This window comes from Crocodylus porosus, unplaced genomic scaffold, assembly GCF_001723895.1.
Source record: "Crocodylus porosus isolate Cpor-Errol unplaced genomic scaffold, CroPor_comp1, whole genome shotgun sequence".
NCBI classification, from domain to species: domain Eukaryota; kingdom Metazoa; phylum Chordata; order Crocodylia; family Crocodylidae; genus Crocodylus; species Crocodylus porosus.
Genome location: NW_017728910.1, coordinates 34628784 through 34653419, shown reverse-complemented (window position 1 = coordinate 34653419; position 24636 = coordinate 34628784). Strand labels below are relative to the sequence as shown.

The 24636-nt window shown below is 43.8% G+C and overlaps 1 long non-coding RNA gene across 1 annotated transcript; it reads right to left on the bottom strand.

Annotated features, from left to right (window-relative positions):
- Positions 1–2272: 2272 nt before the first annotated feature.
- On the bottom strand, positions 2273–8266 carry LOC109308721. Its single transcript, XR_002100697.1, has 4 exons — positions 8196–8266; positions 6620–6678; positions 5597–5705; positions 2273–2613 (listed from the first exon to the last, which is right to left on the bottom strand). It is a non-coding gene; the product is annotated as an uncharacterized LOC109308721 (long non-coding RNA).
- Positions 8267–24636: the final 16370 nt, after the last annotated feature.

Genomic DNA, 24636 nt, shown 5'->3' with positions numbered 1-24636 from the left:
AAGCATCCTGGCATGTGCTTAAGCTAGGAGCACCATGCCACACATTGGTAAAACTGGGACTTACAAGCATTAAAAAAGTTCCCTTGTCCACATGAAAAGCTGAGGCCTATCTGTGTATCAGACCTTCATTTGAATCCAGCTCTGTTCCCCAAATGGAGGTTTTGTTATTGATTTCCAGATGAAGATGGATTATTGTGATTTTCCTGGTGCAAAAGGTAACCATACATATTATGTGTGGGTCTGGAAGACTGCCTGTTGCTAAGTTGTCCAGTGCTTCCCTTTATAAGAATATGCTAATTGTTGAAATTACAGTTTAAACTGAAATTTCCTGAGGACAGGATCTTGCAGCCAATGACAGCTGAAAACACTGAGAGTCATTGGAGAAGGTGACTGGGACAAAATAAAGGGAGGAAACAAGGATTGGGAAGACAGGTCTGAGTAGGAAATGGGGCATGCAAGGGGACGGACTGAAGTTGGCTGGGCAAAGAGACCAGAACAAGGACTCAAGGAAATGGAGAAGCAACTGGCAGAAGATAAAGCTGAGACTATATAAAGAGGTTGAAGAGAGACCTGAACCTGGCAGCCAGTGGTGGTAGAGAAATAGGATCAAGAGGGGTGAGAAATGGAAGCTAGAAGACAGACATATCTGTTGAGGTGTTGAGGGAGAAATTGATTGGGTAAGAAACCTGAGCTGAGCAATGGGGTAGGTACAGATTATTAGTGGAAAGATTTAGACATGGGCCATAAAACCAATGAGATTCGGAATAGAATATGGAGCCTGAAATGTGATCTGGGACTAAATAGCTAATGAGAATGAGACATGCTCTCTGGGCTGGGTGGGACTGTCTGCTCCACAGCAGGGCTGGCCCCTCCCCTCTGCTTTCTAACCAGACCAGGGGTGGGGCATGGCCAGACAGTGGCCAGCCATAGCCCCTGAAGCATGTTCCTCTCTCCCCCATGCTGCCAAACCCTGCATACCATATCTGGGGTTCACCAACCCCAGCCACACCTCCATGGCTTTCCTACAGCCAGACAAAGACGGAGTTAATTTCTCCCTCTCTCCAGATTGCCTGCAGCCAGAGTGGGGATTAATTCCACAGTGGTTCTGGAGCCAGAGAGAGAGGCAAGACCTGCACCTGTGAGCTAAGACCTGCAGGATGAGACTGAGAGGTGGGAAGAGCTGTCAAAGACCTGACAATCATCATATGTATGTGCTGGAGATGGAGTTAAGGGAAGCTGAAGACAGCTTCTGGCTGAAAGTTGCAAACCAAAGAATGCAGAGAGCTACATTTACATTATAAAGCAGAACCTGTAAAACCTAAACAAAGCCTTTCTGAATGTCTGCCCTCAGGATTAGTAAGACTTATGCAAGGCTTTCTCTTGTCTTCCTGCTTTATATTTTAAGTTTGACTAAGTTGTGTATGCTGTGCTTTACTGGGCTGTATCTTAGCTTAGGCGAAGATGTTTGGTAGTTCCCTGTTGCATGCTTTGCAAACTGCTGTGTTCAATACATGCTTGCTTCAGAGAAAGTACTTTTTCCCCATCCCACTCCTCAGTCTGGCAGCAGCTTCCCCCCCCCCCCGCCCCCTCGGTGGGCGCCTTGGAGTGTGTCTTACTAGCCCCTGCCGATACCTGGCCATGCCTCTCCACTCCAGGAGGGAAGGGTGAGTGAGAGCCTTGGAGGGTGTTTCTCTTCCTTCCCCTTTGGCAGTGGCTGGCAGACATGCTATAGTGCCCTCCAGCTTCCGGCTTGAGCCACTGCAAGCACATGCTTGCATTTCCTGATTTAACAGAGAATGTCTGTCCAGTTATTAATCAGTTTAAGCTGCTCATCTTAGACTAATCTGCGAAGAGTGAATCAATTCAGGCTCAGGCTTTTTGAATGTCTGTCCCTAGCTGAGGAGACTAGAGGAAAAATAACATAAAGTCTGCTGGGGTCTAGTCTCTGCTGACTCTTGGCACTGATTGTGTTTATCAGTGTTTCTTGAATTAGCACAAAGCATAAATTGGCTGAGGAGTAGGTACTAGAGTGCTTAGTCAACACTACCACTGATTAAATCTTGGTGAATACTGTGACACGTTCTCCTTGTATATTTATTTCAGTTCACTTACAAATTTGGTTCAGCAAATGAGAGAGACAGATGCTCCTGATTACAAAATACAAGACTGTGAACCCCCGCACTCAGTTACCCCATGAATATCTTCCATTTGAAAGCTTATCTAACTATCCCAACTACATAGTTGTTCCAGTAAAAGGTACCACCCTAAGCAATTCTTGCCTCTGATGTAATTTCTGGACAATCACAGCCACAATATCATGCATACTAGCATCTATTGAAATTTCACTCACATGGTTAACTGCTTACCAGTGAATGTATGGAATTCACATGATGATCTGCTGATGTGGGAATGGTCAATTACATCATATTTGTTAAGCCCCTGAAGTTGATGATTTTATGCCAGTAAGCAACATTAGTACTGTACAATCTGCCAGATTAGTCTTGTGCTTTCTGGTAGCATCTTAATGGAAGACCCAAAGCTCATTTGATCTTTTCTGTGGAGATCCATAATGGCATTTTCATATACTGCATTCTGTGAAAAGGAAAGATCTGCCTGGAATGATGAGATACACTCAAGATGTATGTTATTAAAATAACATAGTTAATAACTTATTTTGAATCTTATAAATTAAAACAAAAACACAATTTTACAGCCCCAAAATGTCCCAGTGTGGTATACAGCAGCCAGATAACTTTCCAAACAGCAGAGAACTCTTTCTCCAGAACTGCAGTGTCTTATTTTCAGTTAAGAGTTCAGAAGGTTTAGGCTTTTGTCTTTTGACCCAACATTCCCATAGTTCCAGCTTCTTAACAGGAAATTCTACTCCACTGAATTCAAGATGGGAAAACAAATGTTGCCCCCATTACATGTATCAGTATTAACACTGTGAAATTAATTCTTAGCTGCAAAATTTAAAATTCTCTAAACATGCCACTTTTCCCATTTGCTCCAGAATATAATAGTTCCTCTAAAATAACTTATTCATGTGAAAGTCAGATACTACATTAATTTTCACCATTTGGGTACCACAAGAAGCTCATACATTTTTATTGGTGTGTTTTTAAGCTCAAAGCTGGACTGACTGGGTTTCATGACATGGCTAAACACTCATTTTATATCTTAAGCATTCCTCATAAACTGATGTCTAGGAGGGTCAGCCAATTTGAACTGTTTTTAACCTATTCCACACGTGTGATGTAATCTAGTGGCGGTCCTGCAGCAGAGTAGAAAAATGGGTATACTGTTAGTAGGTGCTTCTTTGTGGGTGGTGGTAAAGTCCTTTATTTCTGGAATGCAAGACTAGAGGTCTAATCCTTACTGCTTGTGAGTTTGATTCTGGTCTGTTTCTCCTCACTCCCCCTCCCCCTGCCCTCCCTCAATTTGGTAGTACAACAATAACATTTGAGCAAGAGACTTTTCCAAATTGCCTCTAACCCAGCACTGTTGTGGCATCCTGCCCAAGAAGGGAAGATAGCAGGAGAGAGGCTTTCTTAAATATGGCAAAATACCTGTGGGACAAGATCATCAGCAAGAGTTAATGAGTGTGACTCCATTGACATTAATGTACACATAAGCTAAGGACCTGGTTTTTGGTGTCTGTACTCCTGGCATTTATGTAAGACTGCTACGTAATCCTCTGAACACTAACATCTGGAGCTGGCCCTGTGATTAAAGCTTGCTTTCAGATTCTTTGCATTTCATAATTTGTAGAGCAGAAAGTCAACAGAAAAGGAAACTAAATAAATTCTCAGCTCCCTCTGCTTACACTTACTGAGAAAAAGTAAGTTACTCTCAAGCAGCACAAACATTCTATTCATCTTTAATCCTTTAGGCCAGGTAACCCAACTTCAATATAAGCACTTTGCTGTTGAGCAGCAAATAAAAACTTAGAGATAGTGAACTCACACAGTAGTGCACATCAGAAACATTCAGCCCTCATGACTTCACATGGTTGCAAATAATAATTATTACTCTGCATAGGATGAATACAAGTGATGGGGAACATCTCCAAAATTTCAGGGGCTGCCTCACTGACAATGAATTAATATTTACCGTATGTAAAGCTTCTGAGATATTCCCTCCTTCCCTTCCTTGCTCTTTCAATTAAGACAGAGGTGTTTTCTCTCTCTACTTCACAAGTGTCCTGCCAGCTTCTACTTTTCTCTCCCAGATCTAATTAAATACCCTGGGCACATCTCCACATACAGGGGCATGCAGTTGCACTGGCAAAAATACTAGCAGCTAAATCTGTGCTTCTACTTTTTGCTGCTGCACGTGCTCCTGCATGTGTGCTTTGGTGAGGGGCTAAAAGCCCCGCTTCAGGCATACTGTTCTTTCCCTGCTTCTTCTGACTCTTGGCATGCTGGAGGAGCTGGGGCAGAACTAAAGGAGGGGAAACACTTTGGCTGGCAGGCAGAGGATCTCTCTGGAGGACCACGCCTCTGTGACTGCCAGTGCATGCTCGTATGGTATGTGCCACACCAATTGCTACATGCAGCCTTTTAATTTCAGCTGACACTGCAAATGTTCATTATCCCTGAAAATCAAAACCAGGTTTTCAAATTCAGATATTGTTTTTGAAAAACTTAGATGTATGGTACTGTATTTACCCAAATCCAAGATGACTTTGAATTTAAGATGACCCTCTAACAATCTGACCCTATCAATAATAGCCCGAACTATTGCAAGCTCATCTTAAATGTACCCCCCACTGTAGTGGAGAAAGAAGTGAGGGGAAGCAGGCAGACAGACCTCCCCTCCTGCCACTTGTCCCCTGCCCTCATTGATACCTACCCCTAATCCCTTGATCAATTGCCTGTGCCTGCCCCCATCCTTTGCTCCCTCATGCCTATAGCTGACCCCCTACCACCTGTCCCACCTGCCACTTGCTACTTGCTCCTCCTGTCACCAAACCCTCCCCCCCCACAAGCCATTTACCTTTTGTGGCAGCTCTAGCACTGGCTTTGGCACAGTCAGCAGTAGTGGTTAAAACCCAGACAAGCGCAGCCTGGCCAGACAGAAGCAGTGGTGGCAGGTCTGGGCCTGATCTGGCTGCATCAGAGCCAGAGGCAAAGGTACGTGGTGGGGGAAGGACAAGGAGGTGTAGTAACCCCCACATACTTTCCTGAAGCCACACATCATGCACCCCCCACAAACCCCATGCACCCCTTTTCTGCCACACAAGCCACCCTGACACAAAGAGGTGGCAGCACTGCTCCAGCTTCAGTCCCAAGCACAGAGCCAGGGACACAGCATCCACCTTCCCCCAGGCAGTACTCAAATCCAAGACGAGGCTTCCCCCCCCCACCCATGTTGATTGCTGGGGGGAAAAAAACTTGTCTTGGATTCAAGTAATTTTCCACATGCAAAATAATCAGTATGAGCATGATGCATATAAGCAAAGTCCAAGGCATAGATAAAACTTCCAAATCATACATTCAACAGGCAGAGTATACACTGTAAGAACAGCTGGGGGGCGGGGATTTGAAAGCATCAGAAACAAAGGAAATATGGGAAGAGTTAATTATTTTCGTACCTTTGCATTTGCTCATCCCTTGTTTTGTGAGTTCATGGCAACTCCAATATTCATTGCCCATAATTGAAAGTAATCTCACAACATCTGATCCTTGAAGGTAATGAATGACCTAACAGAGAATGAAATGTGTGCTGAAAATCAGAAATTAGCTTCAATAAAAGTATGAAACTTTTCAGAACTGAAGAAGAAAAGCAGGTTATTCAGATAAATTCAAGACAGAAATGGATCAGTTTAGGATTAGGCTTATTTTAACATTTCTCTGACCTCCCCCTAATAAATATACATTGTAATGCCAAAATATAATTATTCATGATATAGGGGCTTACTCTGACTTGATGTAAATCAGGTTGACTCCACTGACTTCCCATTGAGCTATGGCAGTAATTACTACTCGAGCCTAAAAGACCAAAGCCTCCCAATAAATGCTTTACTCCCCACTGTATCTCCTGTGTGTGCAGTAGGTGGCAGTCTCAGAATTAGTTAGATTAGTGTCAATTTACCCTGCTTTAGCACATCTGCAGACTTAGTCACCTGTCTTATTCTTTTATTAAACTGTTCCCTGCTGTCTCTTGCTCCTATCATGTAAAATAAATGATATCTAATGTCATTTAGCTCACACTACATATGTTTTTTACCACTTTGTATTTTGATGAACAATTAACATCTGCTTTCATTGTTTTCAGTTCATTATGTAATTGGAGCAGGGCTTCGTAGATTTAATTTTTAACTGCATTGTAGAAAACATATTTCAGGGCTTTCTTGCGTATCTTTTTTCCTCTGTTAGAGAGGAAGATGTGGAATTAATTCAGGGTGACTGCCTTCTTCCAGAGAAAATCCCATGGGATGGGAGGATCCTTGGAAAGCTTCTGATCTCATCATGTTTTTCCCAAACCCATTCCCTATCCCTCCCTTTTCCTGCCTGACTGGGCTGGGGGGGATGTACACATATACAAACACTCACCCTTTTCACAAAAAGATCTGTAAAGAATAGGTTGGAGGAGGGAAAGGATTAGAGAAACTGACCTTTCCTGCCAAGCAACCAGGACAGAACTACACATGGAAGAGTTCATCTGTGCATGGATCTAAAAAGAGACGTTGATTTGAGAAATTAGTTGATTTAATAATGTTTGCATTTTAATGCATTTCTAATTCCTTTTTGCATTTTTCTTTGTTAAATGTCTAATATTCATGGATATGTGTGTACATTCGTCCATGGGTTTGAAATCTGTGTATACATACAGACACAAACACAGAAATCCAAACTAAAAAAAGTTAGGAGCCTAAATACCATTAAAAAGCTGCACCCTGCTCTAGAATATCACGATGCTGTGTTAAAATATTTATAAATGTGCAAAATGTCTGGATCCTGGTCATCCTAAGACCATAGATGAGATTTAAAATGATCTTAGAGACAGTTTGTTTCTTTGAAAGCCAATGGGCTCCTAAATATTCATTCCACCCACAACTCAGACTAGTTGTCAAATGTGGAGAGAGAATAAGTAAACACATACACTTGGTAGGAAACTGTCTGCAGTGTCTGAGTAGTCTGGCATTTAGAGGAAACGCTTGTAAAATTCTTATTACAAAAGTTTTCAGTCATTTCTCCAACACTTATAATGCCAAATTCCTCCCCTGAAAAGCTTCAACAACCCACTGCATATTCTCCATGCCAGAATACTATCAGAACCAGACTCACAGACTATAAAAAGAGGATACCAGTGCAGTCCATGTGTTTTCTTCAGCTAACTGCTCCCATCCAGCTTCCCTTGGGGCACAAGTGGCACTAAAAAGGATTAGGAGAAGCATGTCCATGACCCACTCCAGTTCACATTTTACTTCTCCTTGAAGTAGTGCAAAGGTGCATTTCCTGCCTGTACTACAGAGCTCCCAGAGGTAAAGTGTGCTGTACCAGAAGGATCCACAGTGCCTACTAGATGCAGTGAATCCAGAAAGTTTCTTTCACATTTAATTTTGCCCTAAATACTTGTGGTCCTTTACACAAAGACCAGTAGCATAAAGTATTCTGAAAAATATGCTGCTGTTTAGGTCGGTTAAGCCAGTTATGTCTAAAGCATTCCAAGGGGAAGAGAGGGTGGGAGAGATATCAAGAATATGAAACGGAGAAACTGCTAAAATTTAGAAATGAAATTGACATAAAAACCCCTCCTTGGGCTAACTAGTGTCTTCCTTATACATGACCCATATTTCAGTTGAGAACATAACTGCATACTGCTGATCCAACAAAAAGAAAGGTTTGGTTGTTATATTGAGGAAAGAGGTTTTCCCCCCTTTAGTCTGTTGAAATACTATCACTTCTATCACAGACAAATGGAACTCCAAATGAAAGCCACATCCAGCTGTTCATTGCTGATTTGAATTCTGAGGAATATGTCCTACTCAGCATGCTTGGAAAAGCTCATGTAGGCACCGCTGTTTAGTTTCTGGACTCCAGATGAAAGTGCCTCTAAAAACAGCATACAACCACTACCAATCTCTGGGATTCAAATGGATACAAATGGATTCAAATGAATAAAAATAGAACAATATGCTGTGGAAGCCACCAACATTAAATGCAAAGTTCAGTAAGGAATCACTGTACCTGTCTCAGATGGTTCACAGTTTCCTTGGTACACCTGATAATGTATTGGAGGTCAGGGGGAGGGTATTAACTTTGTTTAAAAGAAGAATCCCAGAGCATGGATATGATGAACACTGAGCTCTGATTATCTTTGTATTTTAGTTGCTGTGATTATGATGCATTGAGGTTTTCAGAATCCCAATCCAAAGAACATGGGCATGATGAGATTTTTATCCAGATTTTTTTAAATCTCTTCTTTGGATCGCTGCACTCCAAGGCTGGCCCCGCTCCAGCCCCTGGCTCCGGGTCCCCCAGGGTGGTGTGGGGCCAGGGTCAGTGTGGGGCTGGGAGGCAATGGTTCATGGGGCCCACCAGTGCCAGGCAATGACCCCAGGTATGGGGGAAGGGGCGGCCGCACAGGTGCAGCAGGCCCCAGCCCTGGCCCCAATCCCAGCTCTGCTCTGCTCCCACCTGATCCCTACCTGGTCCTAGCCCCAGCCCCACTTTGCACCCCCCCCAGGCTCTTTCTCCTCCCCCCACAGACTTTTTGTGGGGGGCATGTGCTCAGCCCCCCTCAAAAAAAAATGTCTCCTTCCACCTATGGTGGTTGACTTCCTGGCCAATAGGATATGCTACAAGAGTTCAAAGTGGGCAACTGAAATGAGCACATCTTCTGAGCAATAGCTGCCCAGCTGGCAGAGCAGAGGCACCAGAAGACATGAAAGCAGTACCACATGAAGGCCAACTGTGCAGCCACAGCCTGCTGGGCCACAGGCACAGGTACCTCTGCTTCAGTGCCTTTACCACAGCCCAAGCGGCCATGCAGTCCTCATCTGGGTCTGACAAGCATATAGCCATAGGGCCACAGCTGCAAGGGGACAGATGTTGTCAGAGGTGGTAGCAGGTCACAGCCAGGCAGCAGCCCCCACTGCCACACTGCTGCAGTGGGTAGAGGCCACTCTATGTCAGGGATGCTGCAGCAGTCCAAGTGGCACAGGGGGACAGTGACCCTAGATACCAACTGGCTGGGCCTCAGAAGCTCCTGAAGGCAAGTAACCCTGAGCTGCTCACTAGGCCAGCTTTTTATACTGCTGAGGCCAGCAGAAGTGCTGGCCCCCACCTCCAGATCCCCCTGACTGAAGATCTGGAAGAATCTGGGCGGGGTCAGTTTGCCCCAGCAGCACAAATTTGCCTCACACCAAAATATATGTTCAGGCACAGGTGCTGAGGCAGAAATCTCCAGCAGAAATTTGTGCTGATGCTATTTGAGCTGCCGCAAGTGCAGGTGTGCACTAGGGCTGTGCCAAACTTCGGTCCCTGATTAGATTTGGCCAATTCAGTGGCCAAATCTCCAAATCTACATACCTCTAGGTAGCGGGGCTCATGAGTGCCGTGATGTTGGGGCATGTGGAGTGTCCCACAGAAGCACGGGGGGGTCCCCAGTGCACTTGGCACCAAACCTGGAGGTGGACCAGAAGCACTTCCAGTCTGCTTCTGAGTCCACCAGGGAGCATGCAGGCGCCCCCCACCCACCCCTCCTGGCTCGGTGACTCGTGCCTCCTGGGGTGGGGTGGCACTGAGGCCAAGCCGGCATATGAACTATTTCTGCTACACTTCTGGGTTCACTGCCGAGCATGTGGAGGGCCACCCCCAGCCCTGCACTCCTGTGGGATATCCGATGTGCCCCAGCAGCACAGTAATCATGAGCCACACCTGCTACCTTAAAGTATGTAGAAAAAACTTTTAAAGCTGTGTCTATGTCCAAATCGCTGATTCTCCAAATCATCATGAAATCTTCAGATTCAGCCAAATCAACTCAATGACAGTGATCTAAATCAACTAATTAAATCACTGTCCCTGAGTCAGGCTGAATCCAAATCTCAGTCGAATAGGACCTGCTTTGCACACCCCTAGTGTTTACATATGTGTGGATGTGTCCTCTGGCTGCATCCAAATGAACATGGATGTGGCATTGCAGACCTATCTGTGGCACAACACACTGCAGATGTAGGCGTTCCCCACACTGCTACTTTGCAGCATGGATGGCTTTCTTAAGCCTGGGAGATCTTAGGGTCAAAAAAATCCACACCAAAATAAAGCAGGGGGGCACATATGACAGCAGAACATATCATTATGTTCACCAGGGCCTGCCTTGGAGTCACTAGGAACAATCGCCACAAGCTGAGGGAAGATAGGTTTAGGTTAGATATTAGGAAGAACTACTTCATGGTATGGGTAGCCAGAACCTGGAATAGGCTTCCCAGAGAGGTGGTGCTCTCACCTTCCCTGGAGATCTTCAAGAGGAGACTGGATAGGCACCTGGCTGGGGTCTTCTGACCCCTACCACCCCAGTGCTCCTTCCTGCCCATGGCAGGGGGTTGGACTCGATGATCTGTCTAGGTCTCTAATGACTCATTGATTCTATGATTCTATGATCAGCCAAAATCAGAGCCTGGCCAGCCAGAACCATGTTTCAGTTGCCAGCCAGGTTGTCTGCTGCACGAGTGCCATAGCTACAGCTCTTCAAGGCCCCCAGCACCCCAGGTAAGGCCACTAAGGCCAACATAGTTGCTGACCCCAGCCTCCCTACCCCACCCAGGGTAACATACCACGCACTGGAGCACACGTGGCATAGGCATTCCCTGCAGACAAGTAACAGTGGCACAAGCTGTGCCACTGTTATTTGACCCCAGGGAAACACACATTCCTGCTCATGAGGACATGGCCTCCATGTCCATCTCTCATCCTCTCACTTGGCCTCCTGGCATACTTCCCTCCATGCTTCCTTCTAAATCTCATTGGCTCTACCATCCTTTTTCTCTTCTGTATATTTTCCAAAATCAACTTCTTGAAACCACCAGTACTTTAAAATGTTATTAATAATAAATAAACAGTTGAAGTCAAGGTGTAAAGAAGAGCATGGCTGTCTGTGTCAAAGGTGGCTGACAGGTCAAGGAAGTTGAAAATAGAGTCTTGGTTTTTAGCTTTGGCATCAGAGACTTTGGCAAGAGCATTTTAACCTCACTGTCAGGCAGCAAAAGCACAAGCAAAGGAAAATTAAGTTATATTTTGCCAATTTCCTTTTAGCAAAAATCAACAAAAGCCTGTGCAGAAAATTGCAAGGGCAGGAGGAGAGTTTGAAGATCAAGTCAAAGGTGGCAAGGAGTCAGCTGGGACTGCAGGCTTGGGATTCAATTAGCTTGGAGAAGTAGGGTCATTTAGCCAAAAAAATGGCAGAACTGAAAGTGGGGAGATTTGATGTATAGTGGAGAAACACCAATGGCTGCAGGTTTCACACCACAATGTACAAGAAATGTATATTTGAGGTAAGCCAAGATGCAGCTGGCAGAACACCCCTTACAGCAAAAGAACTGGGAAAAAACCCCCAACCAACTAACCCCCCCCCAAAAAAAACCCAAAAACAACCCCCCCCGAATAGAGAAAATGAGAAACTCTGTAATAATGTAAGTGAAAGAATTAACCATAAGCAGGGAGAACAGAGTGTATGAGAACTCATCAAAGTTGTCCACAGAACTGATGGATTGGAACCCTAAGGGGTAGGGCATGAAAGGGATGGTCTAAGGAGCAATAATGAATGAACAGTGTCTCTTACCATACCAACATATTAGGATCAGCGCTCTTAAAAAAAACAGTATTTTAATGTTATCTGTTATCTGAACTGTATTATAAAGTTCAGAGCTTTTTTGTGGTGGCGTGCTATATTAATAAATAAAATAACAGTAATCACGTCTCAGATAAGTGGCAGTAGCAAAAAGGCACCACTGAATGAAATCTTGGCTTTCTGCATGTCAATAGGAATTTTGCCATTTGCTTAAATGGGACAAGGGATTCACACCTGTTTTCTGAAGGGATTCTGAAAACAGGATCCCTGTTAGTTTTCATAAATGAACATACTGTGGCTGTAAGAAGTTGATTTCTATTTGATAAAATATTTATCAAAAAAGCATCATAAAAGAGCAAAACTTCAGAAATAGTTTCCTGTAGACAGAAAGAAAAGATTTTGGAAACCAAAAACCAGGCCAGAATTATTAACCAATAATAATGAAGTCCTCGAGAGAATGGAAAATAAGACTTCTAAAGTCCCATTTCTTCTGCCTTCTATAAACTCAAGTTTGAAAAAGGAATGCATTTACAGCATACTTAAAGTGCATTGTGGTTTACATTTATGGGGCATGAAAATTAATAGACTTTTTATGAGCTGCTTTGCATGCTTAGTCATGGGGATTTTTATATCATTTTATTAAGGAAATAGACACAAGTGGCACCGTGTTAAAATTTAAACACATATTGTCATTAATTGAGGGCAATTGTAACATAGCACTTTCTCAGAGCCTGGATCTGGGCTTGTGATATAAGTAAAATACTTATTGAAGTTAGTGGAAGTTTTACGCACGTAGGTCCCACTTTTATTACCTTCTCTTGTGTTGAATATTAGTAACAATGTATAGGGGGTGCATGGGGGTGCACATGCATCATCTGAGAGCACTGGTGCACCCCCGATAGGCAGCACTCCCTGCTTAGGCAATGGGCACACTGGGCAGGTGGGAGCATCGGTGCACCCCACTGTGAGCACCAGCCAGGGCATGGGGGCACCAGGTGAAGCGCCTTGGACACTTCCAGGAGCACCGATCCCAAGATCGGCTATGGGAGAACTCCCCCCCAGTTGCTGGCTGGCCGCTCGGGGGGGCACATGTCCCCCTGACTCAGGTGGCACTAGTTGCCCATGTTGGATACAACCCGTATTTTGCAGGTAATCTCAAGAGAACACCAGTTTATCCCAATAACCAAGGTCCAGGTGCTTTGAGAGAGTTGTTAAAGGTTCTTATTCTCCCTCATGATCCTAAACTGGCATGCAGTCTGTAGATTAATAAAGCTCATTTTTTCAAAAAGGGTCTTTCATTGCTCAGGTCATGGTACTAGCCAACAGTGGACATATCATATCCACAGACTATGAAATGCTTCCTCCTGCAAAGGCTGATCAAGCTGCTTCCTCATCAGCATGAAAAAATAGCTTCATCCTTCTTTTTTCATGTATTGATTTCCTTAATAGCTATGTCTGTCTGTTTGGAGTTTTTGAAGGATTATGGTCATTGGAGTGAGTGAGTGAAGTGTCAGTTTTTCAGAGTAACGTTTTTATATTCCATTGCAAAAAGTATTAGAAAACATTTTTCTAAGGTGGACGTAGATGGAGCATATTAAACAACTTTGTCATTTTTGTGTTTTATTGTCTAATATTTTCAAACCGTTGTTATATTCTTGATATCTTTATAAGGAGATCTGAATGAGTTGAGATGAGAGCATGAAATTAGGAAAAATTATGCTAAAGAAAGAATCACAGTCTAAATAGCAAACAGTGTTTCTAGAGGGTAATTGCTGTGAGACTTACTGAGAATTTATTCAGAGACAACTCGACAGGGATGCCTTTAAATGGTGAACAAACATGAAACATGGTCATCATATATTCTAGACAGATTGTCTACTGATAAGATAGTGTTATCATACCACAACCTCCTCTGACATTGCTTTCAGGAATTTATGACTCTCCCAGCACTCCCACTCTATCACTAAAGATATCAGCTTAAGTAAAACTTGTTCTGAATTGGCTGTTAATTCTCTTATAGGGTTTTTTTGCAATGGGAAAGGGAATGATGGCTGATTATAGCTTTTGTTTTGTTTTTCTCTCTCATAGCAAAAATAGCTCTTTGTAACATTTCACTGCTGATTTCCTTAGTAATACCTTAAAAAGCTTGTAATTTTTCTGATGTGTAGTAATAAATTGCCTCCATTCTCTAGTAATGGCAAAAAGTGGCTGACTTAGTCCCTTCTCAGAGAGATACTCAAAAACTGTTTTCCTTGCATTTACTTTTTTCTAAAAGCATGACTTCCGGTACCATGCTTAAACTCCCCTAATCAGCCATTCACAGCATTTCTGTCTTGCTTTTTCATTGTATCATGTATGCTGAGTCTCCCTTCTCTTTTATCCTTGACAGCCTTCTAATCCCAGTAGAGACCTCTTGTTAACTGTCTCCAGTGTATGGAAATGCAGCCCTCTGGTGCTCCAACACTAACATATAACCTTCCAGGAATCCATTTACATTATTTCTGCATTATCTTGTCAAGTGATTGAAACAGCATGAATATAAAATGCCCCAACCATAATTTGTCCAGCTTTAATTTTCATTATACTGCTCCAACTGAAATCCCTCCGACACCTGCCCAGGGGCAATTGCAGCATGGAAGTTTCAAGCAACTTGACTCTGGCGCAATTCTGCCAAAGAGCAGAGGGACAGGAGATCAGAGCTTCTGCAAGGCCATAGAAGTGTATAGATTCCTAAAACCACCCTGGATATTAGGTATGTGCAGGTTTTTGTTTTGTTTTAGTTTTTATCCAGAGTCAACCTTTCTCCTCTGGTACATCTCCCTTTCTCACCCCTACCCCAAGTGGAGAATGGAGAGGAGTCCTTCTCCCCAACCCACGCTCCAAAGCCATTTGGCAGAGTTCACCCACCAGTTTAATAATGTAGAGAACAACAACACAAATCCTGATCTTCCCATGGATGCACTGTATTTACTTTTGGATAGATTTTAGGCACCTAACTCCCATTAATGAGATCTAAACACCTTAATGCTTTTAAAACGCCATCCCTTACGGCGGATTTCTATTTATTTCACTGCTAAGATGTGCAGGTGACATTTATTAAGAGAGTTTTTAGGCATCAGTCACCCAAACATTGCCTCATGTAGCAGCCTGAATTGCATGTACGTACCTAACTGCCTTACATAGCTACATTTGTCCTTACTGTGCAAGCTCTATCAAGATTTAGTTGCTCTTTGAAGACCTAGACAGGCTGCATTAGCCCCCAGAATTGTATTTGGCCAAAAAGGCACACCTAGCAGCTGTTTGTCACAAATCAATGACAATGGTTGTTTACTAGGCTCGTGGTTAAGCCACTTTTCTGGGACCAGGGAAACTCAGGTTCTAGGTTTTTCTTCTTCACAAGATTTGCACTCAGACCTTTCACAGCAACCTAACTAGTGCACCATAGAATGCCCAACTATAGAAGCTGGCTCACTGGGCAGCCAAGAGAATGCAGTCTGAATGGAAAAAGCCAAAAAAAGGCCACAGGGAGCCTCCACTATAATTCATGGAGGTGGCTGCTGTTCCAGCAGAGGTGGGGTGAGCCCTTGCTTCTAATGTCATTCATACATTTTGTATTACAGACTTATTGAAAACACTGCATAAAGCAATCAAGAAAGAGAACAGGCTTCCTCACCTAGTGCTCCACTCAGTACATGACTATGAAGTCAAAGGTTCAAATCCTCTCCGAGTGAAAGAAATGTAAATGCAGGGCATGCACATCCCCCATATCCAAATTCTCTTCTTGTTCCCCACATCACAGGTTTCTAGTTAGCTACACTTTTGTGACTTAGACTCATGTCAACATTCACAATGGGAACACATACATGGCCAGTGTGTATTCTTCTGTTCATGTTTAGCCTGTTCTCACACACTTATGCATCCACAGTACACAGGAAACAGAAAAGCCAAAAATGCCACTTATAAGGCTAGAAAACTGGCATTTAGTTTCACAGAGGAAAGGAGAATTCTCCCCTATGTATCATCACAAGCAAAGTAGAATTCCTCTCTGATGCTTGCTGTGTAAGCTAGGACTGTAACCAGCTAGCTATATATTAGCTGTCTAGGGGGTGAAATAAATATACTTAACTCTAAGGAGTCTTTCCTGGGTTCAGAAATATTTGGGTCACATTAATAATCTGGCACCAAATTGATAATTTAAGGAAGGGAGATTGTTGGGTATACATCTATATTATTCCAACCCAATACAATGAGCAGTAATAATAGTGTGGCAGACTGGCCGGTGGGCTCATCAGCAGCCTGGCCTGTTGGCTTGAGTCTGAATGGCTCAGTCTGATTGGTGGGGCACTTCCCTTCTCCACCAATCAGGAGGAGGCAGGCTTGCCCTGCCCTGACCCAGGGGCAAGGTAAAGAAGAGGACCTGAAAGGGAACTAACCCCTCAGGTTTTCCCATTGGTCCATTTTCAGTCTGAGGGTGGACCCTCCAGAAAGGATAAAAGCCCGTGTGCCCAGCACATGGGCGGCTTCGACAAGAGATGATAAAGAAGGGATGCAGAAGAACTGGTGGAGCTGACCAGTGGGGCAGAGTAGATGCCCCAGAAGCACCCTGAAGACACTTCCACTAAGCAGGAAGCAGCAAGCAGCTGTGTCTCAACCCCACCATGAAGGGATCTGTGGCATTGGTGCACAAATTGGTGGACAGAAGCAGCATGGGTCCCCACCCCTGTGAGAGGCAGAAGCTCCAAGGTGCATGGAGTTGTGCACACAACCTGAGCAAGCTGAATGGACCCCACAGATAGATGAGGCAGTGTGGGTCCCCATCCCTGCAAGAGGCAGGGCTGACAGACCAGGTAGCTGCACGAGACAGCTTGGACCATCCTGCAGCAAGTGGCAGCAGGACAGAGTGATCATCCCATTGATATGGGGGGAAGCCCAGCAGCCAATCTAGAGAGACAGAGAGAGAGGAGCCAAGCCACCAGAACTGCTGGGAGTTGTAAATTACCCAGGAAGGGGATTGCAGTCCAAAGGAGGGGAAGAAATGAGGATTTCCACAGGGGAGGAGGCGCCCTCCCCTTTTGGTGATCAAAGGGAAGCCCCATGAGGGGGCAGGGGAGAACACCTCTTTGTGGCAAGGGGAGTTAAGGGCCATTTGTTAGGGTGGGGTTTTGTGGTCCCTAAGCCATTCTAGTCATGTGGCCTAGGGGATGGTGATAGTGTTTCTTTATGGCACCTGTTCTTTTTCCCTGGCATTATTCCTTTCTTTTAGGCACAATTGCTGTACCATTGTTGTTGTTGGGACCTTTGCTGTAAACTTGCATACTTTAATGTTGTATTAGGAGATGATTACGAACTGCCTTGTTTAGCCTTCTAGTGGTTCAGTTGCTTAAGGGCCTGCTACAGCATCCTTTATTCAGTATTTGCTTTCATTGTGTTTGCTATCCTTATGTATTGAATCTTATTAATGTAATTTCACTTATGTATGTGTAAGACTCTTGTTCTATCCCTGACAGGTTTCATCTGCTGACCTATTGTTTAACTTGTGTTTTATTGTCAATTGTTCCCTTGCTCGCTGCCTGGAGGTTTTACTGCGGGTAGGGGCTGTACACTAACTAGAAGACTACTGCAGGTAAAGGCCTATGCTGATATAGTGCCTTCATTTACCATACCCAGCTGAGATTGCCATAATAAGGGTTACTGTCTTCTTAAACTTACATCTGTAAATTGTATATATACACATACATATGCATACATACATGTTTTATAAGCTTGTTGAACACTGCACTGTAAAATTAAATCTGTAAGTAGTTAAACATCACTGGCAATCCCTGGTCTCTGCTCTGCTCTGCAGGGGAGGGAGATGAGCTAACCTAAAGCTAGGCAGTCATGTTCCCACAACATACTTACACCCTCTAACACCCCTTCAATTGAAGAGGGACTACCAGCTACATACCACCCGGGCTACAAGAGTTTACTGTCAGTACAAATACCCTGGGTTTGGCAGGCCGTTCAGACATGGAGCTTCCAGCAGCTCATGGGAATTCTGTCTAGAAAGGTGCAATCTTGGGCCCTGCATAGGTATTTTATCTATGTAAATACATGTTTTTCGATGATCCAGTTGGGAAATAGGGGAAGATTGGGACATATCCCAGCATAAAGTTCTGTTTCAAGGAGTAAGGGGATATTTACTATTCACATTCAGCTGAAAAAGGTACAGATCCCCAAGTAGGAGTTAGATGTTTAAGAACTTTTGAGGACCCAGATCTAAAAGGTTAAGAGAAGATTTATGGAGGTCATACAACTCTTCAAAATTGTCTGCAGCTCACAGTGTAGATTTATGATATAGATATGCATAAGTGTGGAAGGAGTTAAGTATTTCAGTGACTTCCTCTTCACTGATATATACAGCATTGATACAGACCTTGTGGGGTATTAATAAAAACAAAGTTATTTTTACACATACAGGAAATTAAATAGACCCACTAGAAACAACAGATAATTTCTCATGTTTGTTAGGTACGCAGGCAAGATGAAGATGAGCACTATAGAAACAGCAATAGATAAATCACTCTACTGGGTTCTTGTGCACACCATGAAAGGTTACATTCTTCCTGCTGTTCATGTGTGCAACTACATGACAAATCACTATTCTATGCGTTTCCATCTGTGGGTACATGCTTTGGTCCTGATTTTCCATTTGCTCACACTAGTGTAAAACAGACTAATTCCTGAAGAATACTGTTATACCTGTGATTCTCAACAAGGGTACTTTAGTAAGAGTTCCAAAGGGTGCCATGTGATGTTACCACTATTAGCTGTACAAACACAATTCACAAGACAAACCCAGAGATTTCAAAGATGAAACCATAATATCATAGGAGGAGGGATAAAAAAGTATTTGTTGGGGGGGGCAGCTAAGCACATATGCATGCCCCCCTCCCCCAGTAAGTCTGTTGGGAAAGGGGTGGGGGGAGGAGAAAGGGTCATGGAGGGGGCAGATCAAGGCCCCAGCAGTGCAGGAGGGAGTGAGACAGGGGCAAATGGGGCCCCGGCCAGGCTGGGTGGTGGGACAATTGGAGCCCGGGCAGCTTGTCCAGAGACATGCGGGGTGGGGGGGGCTCCCACCACTGTGTGTACCCTGGCAGAAGTTCAGGGAGCATGTGTCCTCTGATCTGTGTGCAGAGTGGAGGAGCTCCCGCTGCAGGCTGGGTTTGCTTCCTGCTCCCACTGCCACCCTCTGGAGTTGCGTGATGCCATGTCCATCCCAGGGCATTGCGCAGCCCAGTGGCAGCAGGCATGTGGTATTGTGCCACTCCTGGGGCAACTGCCATGCAGTGCAAAGTGCAGTGGCATCTACCTCCACCCTACACACAGATCTGAGGTCTATGTGCCCTTGGGCCTCTGCCAGGGAGTGCATTATGGCACCTCCTCCCCCCCAGCCCTGCACCCCGGACAAGCGGCCTGGGCTCTGACTGTCCCACCATCCAGCTGGACTGGTGCCCCATTCACCCCAGGCCCTGCCCTTGACTGTGCCCCACTCCCTCCCTCACTGCGGGGGCCTTCCCCTTCATGGAACAGATTGTGATCCCCATACCAGGCTGCAATCCTGGTGGTGTGCTCACCCCTCCCCACCCCTGCTGCAACCTCCTGGAGCCCACAGCTGGGCTACCCTGTGGCCCTAACCATTGTCCCATTTTTTTTCTGGGGGGGGAGGGGGGAAGCTGAGCCCTCTTATCCCCAGCCTTTTGCCATCTATGCATAATGTTAAAAACCTGGCCTGCTGTAGTCTGAATTCTCTGCAACAGAAGAATTGCTCTGTTATTTTTCCATAGTCCAAAAAATGAGTGAAAACTAAAACTTGCCATTTTCTGAGGGATGCCTTGAGTCTAACGAGGGGTGCCTTGGGCAGGTCTACGTGTTGCCGTACAGAGACATTACTATGACATGTTGCTTTAGTACTTCCTTTTTGAAGTACTAAAGCATGGTGCAATATGGGTGGTTACTGCACTGTGCAGGCAGTGCATGGGTAGATTTCACTGCTACGTGAGTATGTCCCTATGGTGACATAGCTGGCAATCATGTGTAGATGCACATGATCGCTACATTGCCTTAGTGTACTGTACGGTGACATAGTGCATTGCTACATTGGCAGAGGTCAACATGTAGATATGCCTCTGGAGTCTGAAAAGGTTAAGAACCATTGTATTATACACTGCTACACCCGAATAAGACCATCTGGGCTTTCTTACTTCTTGCATATCCTGAGTTGCGTGTATGTTTAGACATGTAATGTCACCATGACATCAATTTGGGTGTTGGTGGTCAGATAGTTTTGTCCATTTACAGTGTTTATTATTTAAATGAGAGCATAAAATGACCATAAAAAAGTATTTGCCAATAACTGCCAGTCACTGTGATAAAGCTACCCCTGTTTTACCTCATGCTCAGAATGCAGATATGCCATATGCTGATTCTGTTCTTGTAGTATTAGAAAGCACAATGTCAAAGACCTAAGTAGAGCATTTGTCTTAAGATTTCACAAAATAATTGCTTCAGTCATATATGGATTCCATTTAAATTACACCTGTAATAGCTTTGATTAGAACACGATCATGCTGTCTTCTTCCCAAGGAAAATGCAAAATCAATACAAAATTAAGCAGATGACTCAAATAGCAAAAAACATTTTGAGTCTACAAATTCACTTCAAGTTCATGTCATGCCCTATAATATCCCACTTTGCATAACTTTAATTACTGTTTACTTAAAAATAGATGCACATTTAAGTTGCACCCCTTTAATAAATACCCAAAGAACTGCATAAATACTGTTTATCTGCAGAGATCAGAAAGAAATTCTTCCTTCTGTTGTGTGTGGTATAGTATTGCTAGATGAGAAGGAGAGGATGCTGCAATCTTTATCTAAGCTGATGATGCACATACTAAATATGGTATTTACTTTCCTGTTTTCTGGTTAAATGTTTATTTAATAGATCATTGAATGAATACCATAACATAGATGGTAGTCAATATTGTTCTTGGAAACTTAACTGTTGCAGTGGCTTTAACATTTCCTTAATAATCTGCAGGGAATTTACAGTATTTTGCTTTATTGTATAAGCAGTAAATTAGTATATTGTATGTAAGTAGAAGAAACATCAGGTAATTTAACCATGCAACCAGTCCCATCACAAAACTGAAATTTTCAAGCAACCTTAGAAATTTTCACAAATGCCAGAGAGTCAAGAAAATTCTGCACTCATCATCTGGAAAAAATACTTAATGCATACAAAAAACTGAACACCCAATATTCCATTTGGAGAAACACCTCAAATTCTTGCATCAACACACAGCTCTTAATAAGCCTGCTTTGCCATTATTTCATAATTACCTTGAAATTCCTAAGAAATAGACTGGAAAAAAAAGTTTATAAGAATATATTGTGGTCATTTCAGCAGCACCTGAGGACACAACTGAAATTGAAGTCCTAGCATGCTAGGTACTACACAAACTTCCAGTTGCCTGGAGTGGCACATAGTTGGCACAACTATATGTGCAATTACTGTGAAGCAATAAACTCCATAACTTATTGCTCCCAGGTGTTTGAATATGTACCCAGGACCACAGCACACTGAGCCAGGCTGTGGCAGTCCTGGCTGGCAGGGGGACTCGGGGGTCAACCTGAGGGCTGCTCCACCCCAAGGTCTAAGTGTTGCAGAGCATCTGGCAGAGGCACGTGGGTGGTCCAGTGTGGGGCTAGCCAGCAGGTAGCCCCTGCCCTGAATTGTGTCCCAGCCAGCCAGGATAGTGTCTACACAAGTGTTGCTATGAAGTAAAAAACTCTGCAGGAGGATTGTACTTGTATTTACAAGTACTGTCCTGCCACAGAGATAATTAGTTTACTCCAACCTAATAGGAGTGCCTGTATAGATGCCAAAATATACTGTAGAGCTAATTAGCCTACCAGGCAGTAAATGTCTTGTGTAGACATGCTCAGTCTAAATAGATACTTTCTTGGAAGTGGAAAAGAAACACTAATGTCATACTTACCCCCCACAGCGGTGCCTTCAAGCATACCATACTGCCTCTTCAACAAGAAGCAGCATAACCATGTCTGCATGGTGCCTCAGGTGAGCTAATTGGCATGAAGACTATCATTCAAAGCACTTCACAGAGGTGTCTACCCTGCTTCAAGTTTAGGAATTAGCCCCTTTAAACAGTGCATCAGGCCTGAAAATATCAGGCATATTAAATTCACTGTGCAGGCCTAGTGGGCAATGTTAGATGGCCTATCCATGATTGCACAATTGATCAGTGTCAGAACAAAGAACAGAACCATGATCTCTTGCTTCCTAGTTCAGTGACCCCTCTGGTAGGCTGCTCTGACTTTTCAATAGTGTCTGAATGTCATGAAGAGAAAGAGCTGACGACAACACAAACTGAAAACCGGCAGGAGCCAGCAAAAGAAAAGAGGGAGCTGCATTTCCAGAACAGCTGCTTGGTGAAGATAAAGCAGCCCCAGGGGGAGAATAAGGAGACAAGAGACCCGGATTAAAACAAGAAAGGAGGTGCAGTGCGGGGCAAACTGAGTGGAACAGCAGCGGAGAAAAGAAGCTGGATGTCAGCTGGCTGGGCAAGACAGAGAGCAGTGCCGAGCTGGGAGATACCAACTGAAGAATCATTGCCAGGAGTGCAATCCAGGAGCCAGCGCAACTTCGGGAAAACATAGGTGCTAGCCCGGAAAAGGCGGCTGAGACCTACAGTGACAAATAAAACATTTCCTATTTTTTTCATTATTATAATAGGGTCAGGCTGAGCTGGAGCCCCATTAGAAGGACTAAACATAAAGACAGTAAGCCTGACACCATTTAGTGGGTTTAAAGGGAAAGAAACCCTTTTGTTGGACTTTTACCCCTTGAGGAAAAAAATGGAGAATCGGGCTTGTAGAGCTCAAAGGACTGAAGCTCATCTTTGTTTATTTTACTTGATTTTATGTTTGGGATACTTAAAGATCGGTATTGGACTTAATATTTACCTTCACTGGAGAATTCATCAATCAGTAGCTTGGGGAAGAGGCTTCTGTCACTTCCTTTGTCCCAGGATTTGGTGATACCTAAGAAACAAAAGAAAATAATGTAAAAACGGAGACAGATACCTAATAAAAGATCCTTATCATAAAGAACACATGCTATGAATTTCCATTTTTTATGGTCAATGGGATCATTTTATGAGAAAGTTTGAAACCACAAAGGAATTAATCAGTATCCCATTTTCCAGTGGTATTTAAGTTTCACCTTCCTGATATAAACCCTTTAATGTCAAGACGTGACAGGAGAGATTTGGGATCACCACTGAAACAAACAGGGAATAACCTTGTTATATGAGATCTAGTCTGGTAGACTGTGATTTACATACACCGCAAGACTAGACAGAATACAGCACACTGAATTTTCCTTTTTTTATGTTCAACTCAGCATACTTTGAATACAAGTCCGGCTACACAGCCGCCAAAAAAATAGAATGATTTCTGGTGCAATAAATGTTACCAGAAAATCTCATCCAGCCTCTAAACGTTGCAAACATCAGGCCATGGCAGGATTTTTAGTAGGTACAATGGAAATTCTAAGCATGATTCCTACTGATTTAGACCCAACTCTTGATCTCATGTTCAAAGATTGAACAAGGAGGCTTTGCAGTCTGCCAAGTGTAGGAAGGGAAGGATAGAATCCTATTCAACATGCATCATCTGTTGGACTCCAAAGGGACTCTGCTGTCTAATAACTTATTATTGCTCTAGGTTCTGTAACTCAAAAAGGTAATGAATTTCCCAGAAAAAAACGATTCATGGCAGATATGTTATTAACAGTATCTTTATTTCCTTTGTACAAAGGTGGATAGACTGGTTTGTTTGGAACCTGCCTTAAAGAAAAGGGACAGACAAAAGGAATTCAAGTCCTCTCAAGCAATTACTTAACACAAAACACAGTGAGAACACATCGTAACTACATGCTTTCTTTTCTTTAGGCCAGGAGAATTGCCCTACAATCTTTATGTCAGCTTCACCAAATACGTGTGTTCTTTTTTTTTTTTTTTAAAACTATTTTTAAGTTAATCTAGTTGATATGGTACATGTCCAGCTGCTAGTGGTACCTATTCAAGGGATGTGAAAGGTACAAAGTCTTTCAACAACAGTGATCCTGGAAGTCTAGAAAAACTGTTACAAAATATTTCTTTTTATACATATCCCGCACTCCCACCATGAATTATTAGTTAGTAAGAAGCAATCAGATTAATCCATCCTCAGAGTACATTTGTTAGCCATATGATGGTTATGATATTACCTCATATGAGCAGAGCTGAATGTCATCTCTCTCTTTGAAGTCAATGGTACCAAATGGCTTCCATATTCCAGGGGATAATATTGCAGCTTACCTAACTCCTTATTTAGATGCTTTTAATTTGCAAATAATATGTGTGTATTTCTATCAGGCTCTGGAGCAGCAGGAGACACGCAGGTGAAAGCCCACTGTGTCCCCTCCTGCTCTGCGGCACCCCACCCCCACCACCTCAGAGACGGCCACCCAGACAGAGCCCATGGTTCCACCCTGGCTCTCAGCTGCAGGGGCTGCCTGACGCTTTTTCAGGCTCTGGGGCCTGGGAGCATGGCCACCTCCCTTTGTGGGGTCTGCTTCCTTTTGGGGTCTCTGGCATGCCAGCTGGAGGAGCTCCAGGCCACAGTCCAGAGACTGCGTGCCATCAGGGACTGTGAGCAGGAGATTGACTCCTACTGCCAGGCCCTTCTCCCCTGGGAGCCAGAGGGTAGACCACAGTCTGCCTCCAGGACAAAG